A 19,341-nucleotide genomic window follows, 5' to 3' on the forward strand; every position below is an offset into this window, starting at 1 on the left:
CTTCCTCACTTTGCCACTGGATTCAAGCTAGCCTAGCTGATGAGGGTGTTACCCCGAAACTGGTCCCAGGATGCTTGTTTCTGGTCCAGGGAAGACCTGGCTTGGCAGTTTGGTCTTGACTGTTCCCATGAGGCACAGGATCAAGACTGATTTGCACATGGCTGGGTCTGAACTGGGTTGGTGAAGTGAGCTAAAGAACCATGATGGATTCAACCCAGATCTGTGACTGAGGGTGAGTGTCTGAAAACTTTCAGCGCTCCGTCCATCATCTCCTTGTGTTTTCACTGTTTCTCATTATCACACATTGCGCATCCTTTACAATGTTCTTTTCACTTTTCATTAGGCTTGTTGGAGCTTAAGGTTTTAGTTTCCGTTGTAATGTTTTCTTTGAATGACTGGCGTGGGTGGCATTACCTTATACACTGTTTCTTTCTGCTCTTGAGTGGCAAAAGCCTCTTTAGCCCAATGTTTCGAGAGTCCAGATGTCTTCACTATAGCAATGGCTTCCTTTAGGGTTGTTTTTGCTCTAGCCCACACGCTTTCCTGCACACTGGAATCATTTGTAAACATTACTATCTCACCTCTATGGAGATCATCATGAACATTACATACCTTGTAAGAAATAGATAGTTTCTTAAGGACACCAACATAATCCCCTATTGACTCCTGAGAAGATTGCGGTTGTTATAAAAAAAAATAAACCAGCCAATGGATATGCAACCTGAAGATGTGAAATGGTTATTAGGATCCTTAATTGTGTTAGCAAATATATCAGTTTTGGTGGAAGATCTTATTATTTTACATTTGTTCATAAACCCACAGTCCCTCAGGACCTAAGGTGCGTAGAAGTACTTTTTTTCCTTCTTGGGGCTAACTCTTCCCCCTACGTCCTCTTCTAGTAGATATATAAGTTAAAAAGTATGGGGTCCACTGAGGCCATTTCATTACAGGTTTGCCAGGAGCAGGTAAAAACGGTTGAGGAGGTATTACAGAAAATGTTTGTGCACTTGCTTACAGGGCTCACTCAACGTGGAAATCTAACAGACATTCTTTTATAGTGTAAATACCATAAGACAACAAAGTACGCTTTTTGACTCGCACAAAGGTCTTTAAGCTGTTGATAATTTTAAAAAGTTTGTTTCACAGTTCAAGTTCAGAGTAATTAGTATGTGTCTGCAGTAGTAATGGACTTGTCCTTATGATGAAGAGATGATGAATGATGGCGGCACATTTGGGTCACCCAGGTCACATTTGCACGTTGTACGCAATATTCTGGGGTGAGTGAACAAACTGACAAGCAGCCACAACCTCCATAGAGGAGATCAGAGTCATGTGCTGATCAAACGTAACAGAATTGAATGAGGTGATTGGTGAGTTGCTGGGTGGATGGCCGTTGGTAGCTGCTCTTACTAAGTACAATAGTTACACAACTCTCATTACTTGCTTCAAAAATGTCCAATGTGCATAATTTGGTACTGGTCACTATCTTTCAAGGATCCTCTAGTAAAAATAGCTTGTCAAAGCTACGAGTCTCGCCAAAAAGGTGAAGTAGAGCAGCGCGAGTATAGCTGGAGTAAGTAACAACTTGTTGCCAAATTTGTAAAGACGAGACGCACCATAAGTTCCTTAAACCATTCTTATTCCAGCAATAACAACTCCGGCTGCTAAGGAGCCCATTAAGCACACACCACTCCTCCTCAGCTCCTCGCCTTTAAAATGCCATGTCATCACATTCCAATCCTCTGGGAGAGAGATGGAATGTGATGACACAAGCACACATACAATCCAACATTATGCAAACCTCAAGGCAATTTATTGCACACATGGATCCTTGCAGGGCTCAGCTTGTCGCCACTGTTGTGACAAAGCAGGGAATCTTGCACTTCTTAATCTAGAATAGTCTTGCTTACCCCCCAGCCAGATGCAACTGACTGTGCTAATACAAAATGGTGGGCAGAAAATCTGGATTTTATTAAAGACATGAAGGCTAATAATATGCAATTTCAAATATTTTCACCACTCACAGCAGCCCTTTTAAAGAACACAGAACACAACAAAATTCCAAAGTACATGAAAGACTCCCCAAACAATCACCGTTTTTTTGCTGACTGAAAACATACAACTATAACTCGGAACCCTAATTTAGGACAGTCTCTTAATATTATTTTTATAAAACGTCTGAAACATCCTCCGTACTGTTCCAATGATAACTATTTAAATCCATGAACCGATGACCAAGGATCCTCCTTCAAATCAAACTTGGACATGAGCTACATATTACATAAACATATTTACAATGAAAAAAGGATAGGGTCAATAGGAGGGATAATATTAGCCTCTGTGTCTTTAATAAAATCCAGATTTTCTGCCCGCTAGGCTGTGGAAATCTACATATTCCATTAGATAAAATGTCATTTAAAGTCCTAAAATGATAGTTATGATAAACCCAACAACTTGCCACTGTTAGATTGATAATAACTATTACAGAAAATAATATATTAAACTTTCTTTTCTGTAAGCCAAAATCCAGCCTTCCAGCTGCTTTCTCCTGGTTGGCCAGCCTATGCCAGGCTGAGTCGAGCTGTCTTAATCAGGTGTGAAGTAGCCTGCTAGAGAGACAATGAACTTCCTGTGGGAAGAAAAATGAAACTGCAGAAGCCGCAGGCAGGATGGGGGTGGAGTGACCAAACTGGTCTTCAAAGGGATAATGACACTTTGGAACAGTACATGCTCATCCCACATACTGCAACCACCTCCCCACACCTCCCCCCTGCCACACAGGAGCCCTAGTAATTGGATTAGGGAGAGGGCTGAAAGGGGAGTGTTAGGGAATCTTACCACACCAGTGGGTTGGGTTAGTCTGATCCAGCCTCGAAGGAGAGAATTTCTTCATGTTGGATTTTGGAACAATGGTGCTTTCTGGGGCAAGAATATGCGAAGTGATTATACTCCTAGGTGGCACCCTGCATCCAATTGCCGCCCAGGAACACTGCATAAATATGGAAGAGCTGCATGGCAATTCAGATCTGCTACCTGAAAATACAAGGAGAAGAAGGACTGCCCTGCTGGAAATCTTATCTGCACCCCAAAGGGCTGCACTCAGAAGGAATGCACCAGCTGCACATTCTGAGAATACAGCCCTAAGGACTTTGCCTTGCTTCAAGAGGGATTAAGGAGTGGACTCCCTGCACGCTACAGGTTAAGAGAGCCCAACTGCATCATCTCCACCAAGAAGTCCCCATCCTGGAGTGCGTCCATAGGACTTTTAAGGATTTGGCCAGGCGCATTCTGAGAACTGTAGTCCCAACATCCCAAGGACCATTTGAGATATTCTAGACCCCAGGATTAGTGTTGTGGACACTTTGAGCCCTCAAGGAGATCTTCTGGAAGAAGATCCAAAAGTTTGGGAACTTTTTGGTAAAAATCTCCATAAGGTGACCGACTTGACGTTGTGAGTCCAGCCAGCGACCTTCAACCGCGACCAGGTTTAGATTTCAGGTTTGTACAGCTGAAAGCTGCGGGGATCCAGACATCCAGGATTTGACAGGGGGCTCGCACAAAACCAAGCAGGCGATGTTGGTATGAATCCAGCCAGAACAGGAGCCTCACTCGACATCGAGAGAAAAAGCTCCAGAAAAATGACTAAGTATGAAGGTAAAATTTTGACTGAGGCTTCACACTTAGTGTATCTGACCAGGGTTCCATCACGGTCAGCCTCAAACTAGCGACCAGTTGTCCCAATTTGGCACTACATGTTTTTTAGCATTAGAAAGTGTTTATTCTTTAAAAATGCATACCTCTGGTTCCCTGAATTGGATTTTTGTTGTTTTGGTGTATACTTGTTCATAAACATATAACATCATTTTATAAACTGGTGTTAGATTTTTATTGTGTTTTGTGTCTTACTTATTTAATGTATTTGTGTGTTTAAATGCTTTAAACACATGTCTCCTAAGTTAAGCCTGCCTGTTGTTGCCACCTACCAAGGGTTGAGAAAGGGAATAATTTTGTTAGACCTTGCCTGAACCTTTTACTTTATTTGTAGCCTTCTTCCTAGTGGTAGGTCTGTACTTATCATTACTAACAACCACTTTCTAACATTGGGTTTCTCTATAGACTCGATATGATAACCTAACAAAGTCTCCAAAACCCAAGGATACCTTGTTATCCAAACCCAACTGTGATAAAACTGAGCAAGTTGGCATCCCAATTTTTTTCAAAAGGGTCTAGACTTACCTGAACTCTGTGACCAACAGTCATTATGGTTCCCTCTGCTCCAGAATCTCTGTCTCTTGGGAAAAAATCCAGACACCTCGGCTGAACCATGAGACTAATAAAATAGCCTGATTCCACGTGAGAAAGAATGAGTGAATCCTTGTCCATGACCAGGAAACCGACCCCTTGTTTGCCCGGCAAAGCCAAAATACGATCACCAAAAACCTTTTTATTATCACGTTGTGATTTTTTAATGGAATAATAAGGCTCAACAAACAGACATCCTTTATAAAGTCATCCCCAAAAAGGAGGACATTTGCCACAGGCCCCATCTCAATATTTTCTAGATCTACCAACTCCGGATAAAGTTGAGCAAAATGCTCTTCCTGCGCTCCACTGACAAAGCAGAATTAGCATTCCCTAAAGGGCAAACAGCATGGTGGACCCACTTTCTGAGTTCCTCCACGTCAAATTTTTTCTGACTTGCATAAGCCTCTTCAGCCATATCAAGTACTTTGATTAAGGGTCCAATTATATCTAGTAATCAGTCCTAACACATTCTCAAACTCCAATCAAGCCCTTTACAGGAATCTCGTCCCCCGTTTCCAATAAAGGCCAAGATGTTGGCATCGAACTCTGGAGTCACTGTCGACTTATTAGACAGCGAAGGTCTTAGACACTCCGACTACAACCTTACCCTAACATTCTTAGGGATCTGCCTCCTTAACCAAAATGTTATGTACTCTGCCACATGAGCTGAAGGTTCCCACTCAGCAGACAAAGGAAGTGTATCAAAAAAAGATCAAACATGCAGCCCCCTAGAGGTTCAGTCAGGACATCATTATCCTTGTTTTTCTCACTTCCATACACTTCTTTCCCTTTTTGTTCCTTAAAATCCTGATTCTCTAAATCTAAATCTGAAAATCAGCTCAACTCCACTTCTGCACTGCCAGAGGAATCATCACTGGGCGGTACTGAATGTTAGTGCCTTCCCTTTGTGCTCTCTTTTCCTTTGCCTCGGCCTTTAAACTTCTCCCCTTCCGTGTCCTCGATAAAACATTGCCCGAGTGCTCAACCACGCATTATTCTCCCATAGCGGACTTTTTTTCTTAATTTGGCAAAATGTTATCTTAATATTCTTTCTCTTTCCAGAGACCTTAACCTTTCTTTCATTCCTGGAGGCTGATTCTCCTGTGGACCAAAACCGCTACTTCTCAGAACCCAAACCTCTTGACTATAACAGGCAGCCTAATTTTTTCTACATTCTGTTTCCTACCTCCAAAATTATCTTTTTAGTTACACCTTTTATCCTTTCCTTGATATCTCCTTCCTGCTGAATCTGCTCTCTTTCATCATTCATCTTCCCAAATATTTTTCCTTATAAAATCTGCCAAAATTTAAACCCTTTCTTCTATTGGTCAATGTGTTTCAACGCAAATACTTCTCATTTAAAATTACTTTAACATTCTAAATTGGGCACTCGCTAGTGACCTGATCTGGCTACCATGTTCTCCACTACTTAAATGGGTCTTCTAAGCACAAATGCCCTACATGGTAGCCAACATATGACACATGCTCAAGTCATCTTTCTCTGTAAAGCCTCTTGTCTAAGCCGTGTCTCACCCCTGAATGCCAACAAAGTACCGCTTGCACCACACTACAAATCAGACATTGCATATGGCTAAAAGGTTAGCAAGGCATTCAAATAAAAAATGTAACATTTGTCAAGCACAACTTTCAAGTGAAAGGATAAACATTCAAGTGTATAGGTGATCTCATTAGATTAACTTAAAACGAAACATAGCCATCAACAGCTTAATTAGCTCAAACCCATTCACCCGTTCACTGCGGCGCGAATTCCACTGCGGTGCGGGTAATTTATGACTGGGCGTGGTTCGGACGGCCCCCGGCCGTCCTCCGCACACGCCCACCATAGCGTCGGACAGCCGTCCGACGCAGGCAAAGGGTTAAAAATGTAAAATGCCTCTCGACCACACCAGACTTACTTAACCAGTAAAACACTGAAATACAAACCTTCCTTATTATTTTTATAATGACATCCAATCTTAAAGATAGCATGACACACACACTACTTAGCTGTATGAGCAGCAGCAAAAAAGAGGGAAGATTGTTATGTTTTCTAGTCTTTTATGTACTTTGGAATTTGGTATTGTTCTATGGTCTTTAAAGGGGCTGCTCTGAGTGGAGGCAATAAAGGAGACTGCATTATGTTAGCCTCTGTGTCTTGCCAAACAAATCACCCTTATATTCTAATTTTGCATTGCGGCCTCAAAGGTAAAGGGCATAATACGACATGCAGATATCTGGTTCATATGTTGGGGGCTTATGGGGTAATTGGAGGGTTGATAAAATCAAGTAGCCGTCAAGTGCCTGTGGGTAGGTTACCACCTTTCTAAAATGTCTTTGGCCTATCAATTATGGAGATCAAAACTTGCCAGTATGCCTTATTTTCATTGCTTTTAGGTTGAGCTTAGCAGTGCACATGCACTGCTCTGCAAAGCATGCTGTATCCAGTGCTGGGCATTCAGCATGCTCATCACTTTTGATTGTCTCCTTCATGTGCTTTTCAAAAATACTTTGTTTTCATTGGTTTATAGCTTACATTTGTCCCTCCTTTTACTGGTTTGGTTACGACCTGGAGACTGCCCCTGTTACATGCATTATTTAACAATGGGCCATAAAGGTTAATGTCTACCTGCTTTGTTAATTTTCTGCCCAGAGGCAAGACTGCCTGCAGCCTTCCTGTGAAGCACGTCCATGCCTCACACAAGCTATTTATTACCAAAATGCTGAATGTAAACACCATTTCACAGCCTTCCAATGAAACGCGTCGGTTGCATCATTGGGGCGCACTCCTTGCAGCTGATCTTTCTCTGGTTGCAGGCTAAAGTGTTGAAGGTGGAGGAGAGTTTTATATCGCAGTTGATGTTCTTTTCTGTTTGCAAAGCTCTCCTATCCTTAATCTTGTCCAGGGCCCCCAGTACATTGCAGCTGCTAGGACAAGGAAAGCCTCTATTGTCTCTACCCACAGGACTTGTATAACGTCAGCAGCCAGCTGCTGGTCCTCACCTCTTCTGTCTCCTACACGTTTCTTCTTGGTTTGGCTGCTGGGCCTGTATAATGTCGGCCAATGTTGCTGGCCGTCCTGGCTCCTAGTTTTTCGAGTTCCTCTAGGTCTTCTTGCTGGACCTGGATCGCATCGCCTACATTAGCTGGTTGTTCCCAGGCCTGGCTACAACTACTGCTCCCTTTGTTATGGTACCTTTTTGTGCAGTGCTGCTGGCTGCTTCTCTGGTCCGGTTGGTAATTCCTCGTTCTAAGTCCTCTAGGTATTTCTGCTAGCTGCTTATGTGGTCCCAGTTGTAATTCCTCATTCTAAGTCCTCTAGGCAGTGCTGCAGCTGTGTCTCTGTTCACAGTGGTATTTCCCCATTCTCAGTCCTCTGAGCAGCGCTGCAGCTGCGTCTCTGTTCCCAGTGCTAATTCCGCATTCTTTGTCCTCTAGACAGTGCTGCTAGCTGCTTATTTGGTCCCAGTGGTAATTCTTCTATTTAAGTCCTCTAGAGAGTGTTGCTTCTCTGGTGCCAGTAGTAATTCCTCATTCTAAATCCTCCAGACAGTGCAGCTTGCTGCTTTTCTGGTCTCATCTGTAATCCCCTCATTCTAAGTCCTCTAGACAGTGCTGCTAGCTGTTACTCTGGTCCCAGAGGTAACTCCTCATTCTAAGTCCTCCAGACAGTGCTGCATTTCTGCTCCCAGTGGTAATTCCTCCTATTTAGTCTTCTAGACAGTGCTGCTAACTGCTTTTCTGGACCCGTCAGTAACTCCCCATTCGAAATCCCCTAGACAGTGCTGCAGGTGCTTTTCTCATCCTGCCGGAAACTCCTCCATTCTTAGTCCACTAGGCAATGCTGCAGCAGTGTCTCTGATCGCAGTTGTAATTCCCCATTCTTAATCCTCTAGAAGTGGTGCAACTTTGCCCTGAGCACTCTCAGGGGACATCAATAGTGAAAAATGAGGGCCTACTTGGACCCGGAGGACTACCTGATTTAAATAATTACTGTTGCGTAACTGCCATGGGATAGCAGTTGAATTTACTGATTTTAACATTGGACTGTGGAGACACTGAATGACTAGACGGTTCATTTTCGAAGTGTCTCTAAATAAAATAGGGTGAACCAGTGGCCTCTAACAATAGCAGGTCTATGCTTCTAATAAAAATCTACTGATAATATAAGCCCTGACGAAGTCGAAATTGTCGACAAAACACGTGTTGGCTACTGTAAGGAATCAACCTTTTTGAACAAGCAAAATAAATGATTTGTGGAGTCCAAGACTTGGAATAATATACTGACGTGACGAGTCCAAATTCAGAAGAAACACATCAACTGAAGACTTGAATATTTTAACTGCCCAATTATGCATATATACTGATTAGTGTGTGCCAATTGGGTTTCATAAAATTAGTACAGGACCCCTTTTGAATTCTGATATACTGTGTTAAAATATCGGGTGAGCGCCGAGAAACCCCACGACCTTCACCCGTCTTTCTGTTGTAAAGTTCTGCATCACTGTTCATACATACACTAAACTCCAAACCAAAACAAATCAATAAAAGAAATTGTCGTTTAAAGCGCCACTAACTCTAACTCTCAAAAGTGCGAAACCTATTGCATTGCAAATGCTTGTTGCCCGTAGTTACGAAAACGTGGCCCCTTGAGGGCATCCAAGTACTAAGAGCTCAACTTTATGAGTACTGAGTATTGTATAATAATTGCATTTATATAGCGCTTACTACCCCGACAAGGCGTCAAAGGTTCTTTTAGATGAGTAGCACACTACTCAGGTACCAAAAATTAATTAGTGGTGAATTATACTGGGGAAATAGAAAAATTAATTCGAGCAGTGGACATGTTAGTCTGTTATTTGGCTTGAAAAGGATAGTGGAGGGATAGAAGAGGGAAGAGTCTAGAAAGTTTTTTTTTACGTCTAACCACACCTTTACCACTCAAAATATGCTGATGATAAACGCTGCATAAAAATGTTGGAAACTGTGGACCCAGAGGGAATGGCTTCTAATCCTAGTCTCCATATGGGACTATATTGTGTAATCTTAGATATTCCTTTTCTGTCATTGGGTATCTTTAGAAAATTGTAGTGGCTGGAGCTGAAGTGGAACCTTGGCCAGTTGTTGTCTCTCAACGCAGCTCGTGGTACCCGCAGTGCGTCTTGCAAACGGCTAATTAAACACCTGCCAGGTACTCCTTGACTGGAGCAAGTTACACGTGCTCAGGGTAGAGTACGCTCCTGCTGCGATTTTATTTCGCCGCTGGGCGGGCTTAGAACATTTCAGCAGAGATGCTGGCACTTGGTTGGTGCGTAGACCTGTCCGACTCGGTGACACGGCGACTGCCCTGAGGGAACCGGAAGATCCGGATGATGTACCAATGTTTGCGCGTCGCTTCTTCCCACGAGGCGGGACCCGAGCGACTGGGCCCCGCCCACCAGCAGTCTGTGCGACGCCACTCTCTGCCGAGAGCCGCCCGGTCTGTACGTGCGGAACGAGCGGCGTCACCTCCCTTGGGCCGAGTCCGTGCCTCCCTCTCCCCCTGTTGCTCCGGAGCGCCGCGGTCCCTTCCTGGGCTCAAGCTCCACCCTGTGCCGCCGCCGCAGGAGAGTGAGTGCCCCTTGTGTTCGCAGGGCTCAGGCCGATCTGAGCGGCTCCTGGACCGGCCTTCGCCTGCCTCTGTCACCAGCCTGCCGGGACTGCGGTAAGTGAGGCGGTGTGACTGTCCCCTTTAGAGGGGCTGCCCTGGGCTCCTTCCCATCGCGCTGGTGCCTGACGTGGGGCCGCGGGTAAGGCTTGGCTGCTGTCTGCATCCACCACAGCATCACAGTCTGACCCCTTGCACCCACCTCACCCCTGGGCTCAGACTCTTCACCCCTGGGGATCAGACACCTCACCCCTGGGGATCAGACACCTCACCCCTGGGGCTCAGACTCCCCACCAATGGGGCTCAGACTCACATCAGACACCTCACCCCTGGGGATCAGACACCTCACCCCTGGGGATCAGACACCTCACCCCTGGGGCTCAGACTCCCCACCAATGGGGCTCAGACTCACATCAGACACCTCACCCCTGGGGGTCAGACACCTCACCCCTGGGGGTCAGACACCTCACCCCTGGGGGTCAGACACCTCACCCCTGGGGGTCAGACACCTCACCCCTGGGGCTCTGACACCACCTCACCCCTGGGGCTCTGACACCACCTCACCCCTGGGGCTCTGACACCACCTCACCCCTGGGGCTCTGACACCATCTCACCCCTAGGGCTCTGACACCCCCGGGGCTCTGACACCCCCTCATAGATTGGGGGATGAGTTATGGCAGTCTGGGCTCTTTACCCACCACAGCATGGGTGGAGACATGACAGCCCCTGGGCTCTGCAACCCCTTCACTTCTGTGTTCTACACTATTCACAGATTCGGGGGATGAAGCAGTGTAGCCTAGCTCTACCGTACACTGTCCATATATCTGTGAGGAAGCATGGCAGCCTACACTACACTATCCGTATATCTAGGATGAAGCATGGCAGCCTACACTACACTATCCGTATATCTAGGATGAAGCATGGCAGTCTACACTCTACACTGTCCATATATCTGGGAGGAAGCATGGCAGCCTACACTACACTATCCATATATCTGGGAGGAAGCATGGCAGCCTACACTCTACACTGTCCATATATCTGGAAGGAAGCATGGCAGCCTACACTCTACACTGTCCATATATCTGGGAGGAAGCATGGCAGCTTACACTACACTATCCATATATCTGGAAGGAAGCATGGCAGCCTACACTACACTATCCGTATATCTGGGATGAATCATGGCAGCCTACACTGTCCATATATCTGTGAGGAAACATGGCAGCCTACACTCTACACTGCCCATATATCTGGGAGGAAGCATGGCAGCCTACACTGTCCATATATCTGGGAGGAAGCATGGCAGTCTACACTCTACACTGTCCATCTATCTGGGATTAAGCATGGCAGCCTACACTCTACACTGTCCATATATCTGGGAGGAAGCATGGCAGCCTACACTGTCCATATATCTGGGAGGAAGCATGGCAGTCTACACTCTACACTGCCCATATATCTGGGAGGAAGCATGGCAGTCTACACTCTACACTGTCCATCTATCTGGGATTAAGCATGGCAGCCTACACTCTACACTGTCCATATATCTGGGAGGAAGCATGGCAGCCTACACTCTACACTGTCCATATATCTGGGAGTAAGCATGGCAGCCTACACTGTCCATATATCTGGGAGGAAGCATGGCAGTCTACACTCTACACTGCCCATATATCTGGGAGGAAGCATGGCAGTCTACACTCTACACTGCCCATATATCTGGGAGGAAGCATGGCAGTCTACACTCTACACTGCCCATATATCTGGGAGGAAGCATGGCAGTCTACACTCTACACTGTCCATCTATCTGGGATTAAGCATGGCAGCCTACACTCTACACTGTCCATATATCTGGGAGGAAGCATGGCAGCCTGAGCTCTGCACTGACCGCAGCTCGTAAGATGAAGCATGGCGGTCTGACCCTGCATATACGACACTCCTGGGCTCAGAACCGTTCACATATAGGAGGGATGAGGTATGATAGCCTGTACTCTTCACCCACCTCATTTCGGAAGTGAGGCATGGCTCTCCCATCTATCTCGCTTCTGGGCTCTGTACGCACCACAGTATGAGGGTTGAGACATGGCAACCACTAGGCACAGCAACCAATGGACACAGCAACCAACTCACCTCTGCACTGACCACATCTCTGGGGTGAGGTCTGGCACACTGGATTCCACGCCCCCTGCAGCTCTGGGTTCTGCACCCACTGGGTGCTGGGGCCAGCTCACAGCTGTGCTGCCCTTTTCTCCACCATCACTCTGTCTACACTACAGCTTGGGGGATGTGGCCAGTATTATAATTGATTTCAAATGCATCGTTACCTCATTTCCTATGATGTATGCTAATTGGTTCTCAATCCTGAAAACATGAGACCTTTGTCATCAAGCGTGGGCATGTGACTTGGCTCCTCACTGGGCTTTATTTACACTTACCACAACCCTCCATTGGGCCATGGCAATGCGCTAAGCCACAGTAACTCTGGGATAAAGCATGACGAGGGCACCAGATCTCTGCAACCACAGGACTTGGTGATGGGAAATTACCGATTTTGGGCTCTACCCTAACCACAGCTTCCATGTCGTTTGTATTATTCAATGTCGTCTCTATAGCACACAAGCCAAGTGGACGATAGAGTGCATTGCAGAGTGTAATTGGGAATGTTACATTTACAGGTGATTGTTTGTAGTGTTTTCTATAAAGATAAAATACATGCATTTGAGATTGAAGCAAATGGATGCAGCTTAAACAATACATTAATATGAGGTTGAAGCAAGTGGCTATATTTTACGTCTTCAGAATAAAAAAATAAATTGCAGGGTATGGAATTTGTATAAAATACCTATTTGTCCAGGGACTTAAGATATCTACTTATCATGCAAACCTTGCCCCCCCACCACCAACCCCCCCCCCCAAAAAGTGTTTGTTGTTTGGTATTTTGAAGGTATACAATCAAAACATATGCTTTAAGGCTTCTCCATATATTTGTGTATAAGCTGGGAGTATTCTGGAAGTATTATAAGTAGACTCGAAAAGTAAAATGTTGTGTATATGTGTACGTACTTCTATTCTGGAACCACTTTCAGTAATGCAAGTTCAGCTCCCTGCATTTCCTTAGTGCACTTGCCCTAAAATGCTTTGTGTTAATAAATCATATATAAAGTTAAAACAGCTTATACACATGGATGGGAATCTTGCTTTAGAGGAAGACAGTCCTGTTTCACAGCTCCATACTGTAGTACTATAACCCGGCATCCAAAAGGTTTGTGTTGCTGCGTTTGGGACTTCCATTTCCCGTTGACAAAATATACACGAAACATGTCCTTTACCCCAACACTATGTCCTGGACGTAGAACTATAGGAATTCTACTTACTCCCTACATTTACAGAGACATCTATAGTCCTACTGTGAGTCTCTGAAGTATAGATGTTGCATATAGTCTTGAAAGGTAACTATTATTATGCTGACTGAAAGCAGTAGTAACTCAGTAAGTCATAATCTGTTAAGTGATTTTCAAATGTTTTTTTTAAGTGTGTCAAAGACTAGTAGTACAAGACAGTTCGGACAGTGGACCACTCCTTTTTCAAAGCACCAACCCAAGTATAACCAAAAATATTCAATTTTCAATAAATCAGCGTGCACTTTTCACATGCTCCCTGTCCTGAGAGCATATCCAAAACTTGGAAAAAGAGTCTATATTTTTATCATAGATGAAAAAGCATTACTGCGAGAGTGAGTCCCCACTGATCACGGGAGATTAATACGTCTTTGAAATGTCCTCTTATAAAGACGCTGAGTCGTGATATTATAAAGTTCAATGTTCCTTTTAATAATTCACTCATAGACACCAGCCATGTGTCAAAGACTAGCCCTGCATGATTTTTAAAGGAATGCTGGTACATATCATCAGAGTGAAACCTAAAAAAGAGCATGTTCATGTTGAGGTTTTGTTTCAATAAACTATTTCTAAGTGATGATTGTCTGTGCTGCAGAGGCAGTGCTTTCATTAGGCTGGTACTCACCGGCACGGAGTACCAGCACTTCTCATTGTTCTCCCTTGAGTACCAGAACTTCTCATTGTGGTGTGAGAGTGCCAGTACTCCTAGAGGTAGCTGGGGGCAGGGTCTGAGGTACGTGCACCGCAGGTGCTGCTGAATAGGAGGGTTTGAGAGAGAGCGTGATCTGTCTTACTGCTGGGTTAAGGACTATATAATGGAGCTGTCTTGGCAGCGCGGGCCAGTAACCAAGAAATCCCACTCTTGATATGACCAGCTCATAAATTACCTGTTTTAGTTAATCTGTGGGTATACAACTTTTAATTAATTTTGGTTTTGTTATCTGACATTGTGCATCATTTGCCAATGATCTTGTGTTTTTTAGTTTGTCTAATATGAAAACGGAGATTGGGTGTTATGTATTCCCTCAGAATATAGACTGTCTCCTTTGAGGTTATGAGCCATATTTTTGTTATATACTTCTTTTGGGTTCAGAAAGTATACCTGGGCCAAGGAAATAACTGCCCTGAGTCCATCATAGTACAGAATAGGGCTTTTGCATTAGCATTTCAACATGACTCTGTTCCGTCACAACACCTTGTTACCAGGGCTTGCATTTTTTTTTGCCATTGCAACATATACTGGCTTTACTTTATTGAGCCAACTGGTTTGATGCACCTCGTACCAACTGTAGCAAAATAAACTGCTCTGCATCCGGCTCAGCTTTGCATGTGTCTTGGCTGCTCATAAGGTACTACATCCAGGTTACCTTCTGGCACGTGACTTGGCTCCTATTGTCACTCTGTGCTCTACAGCTCTGGGGTTGGGCTAGCTGTCTGGGCTCTGATACCCTACACTACGCCTTTTGGAGGGACTTGGCTTTACCCAGCATAAGCTTTATGCTCTGCATCCATACCCATCCGGGTTGGGGCTTGGCTGCCCGTGGAGATGTACCCACTAAACTCTGAGGTAGTGCTTGATTGCTGGACTATTAGGCCAGACTCATGTGGCCTCTAACTGTCTGACTCATTCATCCACCAGACTTGTGAGTATAATTTTATTGGGTAGTTTTAACTATATCTCTAATCGTGGAATGTGTATTCCATCCACTGCAAACCAAATTCGATTTCACTTGTCTGATGCCTCTGATCCACTGACAAGTAAAAGTAAACAAATGTCGGACCCCAGAAGCCCACTTCTCTTTCGAGTAACACTAGCTGTAAGGATTAGTGTTTAAAAAAAGATTATACACTGTCGTTTACGTTTTGTTAAACTTGTTCCTATGGATCACCTTTTCACTAACCCCATGCTTCTTAGAAGTTATCAAACAGAACTTATAGTTCAGTTTTTGTGTGTATGAAGTTTGCTTCTTTTTGCTGTGACGAAATGTATTGCTTACACCTATCACCCCCTTCTCCCCCCACCTCACACACACACACACAGATACACAAAGTAAGCCCTTGCTGGTCTGGTCTACTTTGCAAACACTGGTGTTCCAAGTGCCCAAAGGAAGTTGTTTGGTTACCAGTCATCCTCGGGCACCTATCAATGGCTTTGCCTTCCATTGATACTACCCAGTAATCACGGGTTGCCGCAGTACCCCTCAAAAAGGACAAACACTGCTCCTAATATCCAGTGGGGAAGTCAGGAGTGTGAACCTTCACTAGTGAACCCCTGCCTCCTGGGTCTGGTAGCGGGGTGTACCAGTTCATCATCACTATCTGTCCACAAAGCCTTTTCCTCCTTCCAAGGTGGATAAAATGAATACCGTTGAGTCGGGTATTAATAAACATCTGTTATTCAGTCCCAAGATAGCCTATGAGGTGAGTGAGAATGTGCTTCACAAATACACATTTTAACTTCATTTAGAAGGGATGCCCGAAGGAGGTATGCTGATTGTCCACTGATCGTTAAAATGAGATACTTGAGGTTCGTGGCAGTGGTGGTTTATCTTTTGCGCACCAGATAACTTTTTAAAATGACTTTATTGGTGCTAAATCCATGCAGTGCATCGAGCAGTCTCCCTGTCAAATTTCAATTTTTTTTTTGAAAAGCGTGAAGTTGAAAAGAAGGTCCTGTCGTTTCCATGTAATCTAAATGAACTGTTTATGAACCTCCAGTCACCCCACAATCTTTTACAGAAGCTACACGTGCTCTGCATTCAGACATCTCTTAAATCGAGGGGCATCTCCAATCCCTTACATCTTGAGTGCACTGAGAGGGAACATACAGCTGCGGTAGACAGAAGACCATTCCAAGTAGGGCATCACAGATTTCCCTTCATGCTGCGGACTCCTGTTTACTCTCCCAGGCACATCTCTCACTTCATTTTATTTCGTCAACTAATTCTTCAGAAAACTTGAATTTATCAACTTGAGAGAAAGGCATTTCTGTTTGGTGTAAATAAAGTTTTTATTTTAAAGTCCCAGTGCAGTTTTGGGTGCAGCTTTCTTGTCCCAGATGTTTGGGGCTACAGCTGGTGTCCCCATTCTAAATTTCATAAATTGTTTGATAGCCATTGTTTCGTATTTCCTATTTGACATTTTTTTTAACCAAGCCGGTTTGGGGCGTTAAAACATAAAACCAACCTGTCAATGTTTGCGCACTTTACAAAAAGGCGTTCAATAATCCCGATTGCTAAATCTACCTCCTAACCCCCAAATCTCTGAGGTTGACGCCCTGGCGTGCTCCTGGTGAAGGTATGTCTCCCGCACCTTTCATGGGCTCCGAGCAGGCTGGTAGCACGTGCATGGCTTTTGGCACGGCAGTCTGCTAAGTGACTCGATGCAACACTTGTTCGAAATCCGCAGGAACTTGGCTCCAAGAGTGTTGTTTATGTGCGCGATTTGCTCGACTTGAGGAATCGAGCGGCTGAGCTCTCACTGTTTCACTTGTGTCCTGGGTGGAAAGCAAGAACGGTTATATAATTCAGCAGATGGTTTAAACTTTCATAACGCTTCTTCCTTTTGCTTTTTCCATGTCCCCCTTTCTCTAATGAGAACAGATCGGAAAAAAGGCTTCTTGCTCTGCGGCTGGTTCCTCTTGCCCGTGTTTTGAAATGTATTGCACGTATGCTTTCTGAAGAGATTTCTGGAGGCCATGGGGTTCCATTATGAAGCAATCATTTCTCAATTGTTAGCAAACTACACATAACTAGAGCAGCCCTTCTGCCAGTAGGAACCGGGGCATATCATATATAAAACAATGGTTTGCCTGGAACTGACTGTGAACAAATATATATTGCGAAAGAAATGCTACTGCATACATTCAGTGCAGAAGGACGTCATTTCAGTCTAGCCTTTCAATTTGTTTTAATTTGCACACAGCAACTAAGCAAAGAACAAACATTAGTTATTCAATGAATGCACAGTTTATGTACAATGACTGAAGGCAATAAGAGACAAGTGTGGTGTGTCCCAGTGGAAAACCCCATACATGCAAAACAGTCCTACTATATACATGAAGTAGAGACTTTAGTAGGTGTTTCTGAATAGTCCTTTATGACGACTCTAGACTATTACCATTGGCCAATCAGTACGTTTGTGTACAGCAAGCCATGCCCACAGCGCTTCAACTTCTTTTTTAAATATTGAAGTCTAATTAGAACTGGTGATAATTGGGGCCACTAAGTGAAGAATAGTGGGAGACTGGAGTTAGATAGGGAATGGTATGAGGTTCAATATGGACTAGACTTTCAATTTTTATATTGATGTTTGAAGTGGCCATAGCCCTGAATTGGTGGTCCTGTGCGTTTTTATAAAGTGGGTGTAACAGTGTTAGAATAATTGCCACACAGGGGATCACTTCAGATGCAGCTAAAGGTCAGCAACTGACCAGAGTTGAGTGAAATGAGTGGCGCTTTAAGTGAATATAATATAGAAACTATTTACTTAATAAGTCAAGCTTGACCTGATCTGTACGAGTTTTATTACAATCATGAATGGGTTACATAGAGACTCGCCCACCCAGTAGTGCCCAACTTAAACTGGAGTCGGGGTAATAACAGAATCGGATGGTACAATGACAGTCAATCCGTTAACTGATGAAGCCATGGACTAGCAGTGTCTCACAACCAGGGAATCCCTAAGTTAGTGTGAAGCTGGTCCAATAAACCCAGCTCGGGGCCAGCAGGGAAACCTGTTCATAGCTTCTCGGGATGCAAAGGAGAACAGTGCAGTCGCCACAATCTCAATGTGAAGCTATCATACCCGCGAGGAAGCGGAAAAAATGTCTCCCTCTCCTCGCAAGGCTTGGAATGCTTTTTTTGTAACCAGTGTTATCCCTATTGATCGTAGCTATATAATTGTTTTAAAATAATGAGGGTTTCACTACAGCCACCACATTAATGGCAAGTTAATTTAGTGTTCGGTGGCAATGTAAAAAAATAAGAAGAGACTGGGTCATGCTAGAGGTGAAAGAGACTTAATACAGGCGCACGGCGATTATCTAGGATTATAGGAGATACAACTCTGTGCTACGTATGTCAAAAAAGAATCAGAGGAATATCATACCAGAAGTTATTGAAATTAGACACATTTTACAGATCACATCAGTATGTTAGACGATTTATCACATAGTACTAATTAGAGTACCATATTTAACAATATTGCCTGATTTGAGTCCTTATTTCATTCAGTAATTACATCGCACATGGACACTGTTAAACAATAATGCCTTTTTAGGAAACGTCATGTGTCGCAAGAGGAATTGTAGCCTCTCCGCTCCTCCATTGTAATCCGGCCCTTTGCTATGTCCCTCAATCAGTTGGGACTCCATGCTTTTCAAAATTGCTCCCAGGTTGCCTCCTCTTTCAGGGGGTGAGCAGCTTCAGTGACTTGACATTTTATTTCATCAGCATTGTGGTTCAACTCCATGAAATGCTTCACAAGCAGTACTTTTGGGACTTTACTTTTAATCCTGCTCCTATGTTGCTGCCATCACAACCCGTTGAGTAGTCTGCTCGATGTAAAGGAAGTCACGGGGGCACTAACAAAACATACCACATTTGTGAAGTTACGGTTTATGAATGATTTGATAGCTGGTTGACTAGAGCCCTGAATACATTTCATGGTAATCGGTGTGAATTGACAGGCAATGCAACTAGAACACTATTGTTGGCAGTCTACAGTTCTTATTATAAACTTAGAAGATTTCAGGAGACCACGGTTCAATTTGGATGCAATTGTGACTCCGTTTTTTTAAAGCCCTTTTTAAAAATCTGAACTTCCATTTGGGGCTCTTCTCATCTCTGATATACTCCTTTTTGTGGGGTTTCTGTGCTCTTTAGGTCTCGCCTATTTCACAGCTCATGTCCTGGCTGTTGTGAGACATATTGTTTGCTTCTAGGGGCTTAGAGCCCTCCTATTGGTTGCCTTAGTTTTCACTCATTTGCTGCTTCTTATTTA

The 19,341-nt window shown here is 44.1% G+C and overlaps 1 protein-coding gene across 22 annotated transcripts in view; it reads left to right on the top strand.

Annotated features, from left to right (window-relative positions):
• Positions 1-9,815: 9,815 nt before the first annotated feature.
• GAPVD1 (GTPase activating protein and VPS9 domains 1) overlaps positions 9,816-19,341 on the top strand; it is a 304,659-nt gene continuing 295,133 nt past the window's right edge. For 13 of the 22 annotated variants that reach the window (XM_086924678.1, XM_086924680.1, XM_086924681.1 and 10 more), the window contains exon 1: positions 9,865-10,006. The gene's annotated coding sequence lies outside the window, so the exon portion shown is untranslated. Of the gene's footprint in view, positions 10,007-19,341 lie in introns of all 22 variants that reach the window. The other 9 variants (XM_086924684.1, XM_086924695.1, XM_086924697.1 and 6 more) reach the window with 3 other exon arrangements.

The sequence above is a fragment of the Lissotriton vulgaris genome, chromosome 5 (assembly GCF_964263255.1).
Source record: "Lissotriton vulgaris chromosome 5, aLisVul1.2, whole genome shotgun sequence".
NCBI classification, from domain to species: Eukaryota; Metazoa; Chordata; class Amphibia; order Caudata; family Salamandridae; genus Lissotriton; species Lissotriton vulgaris.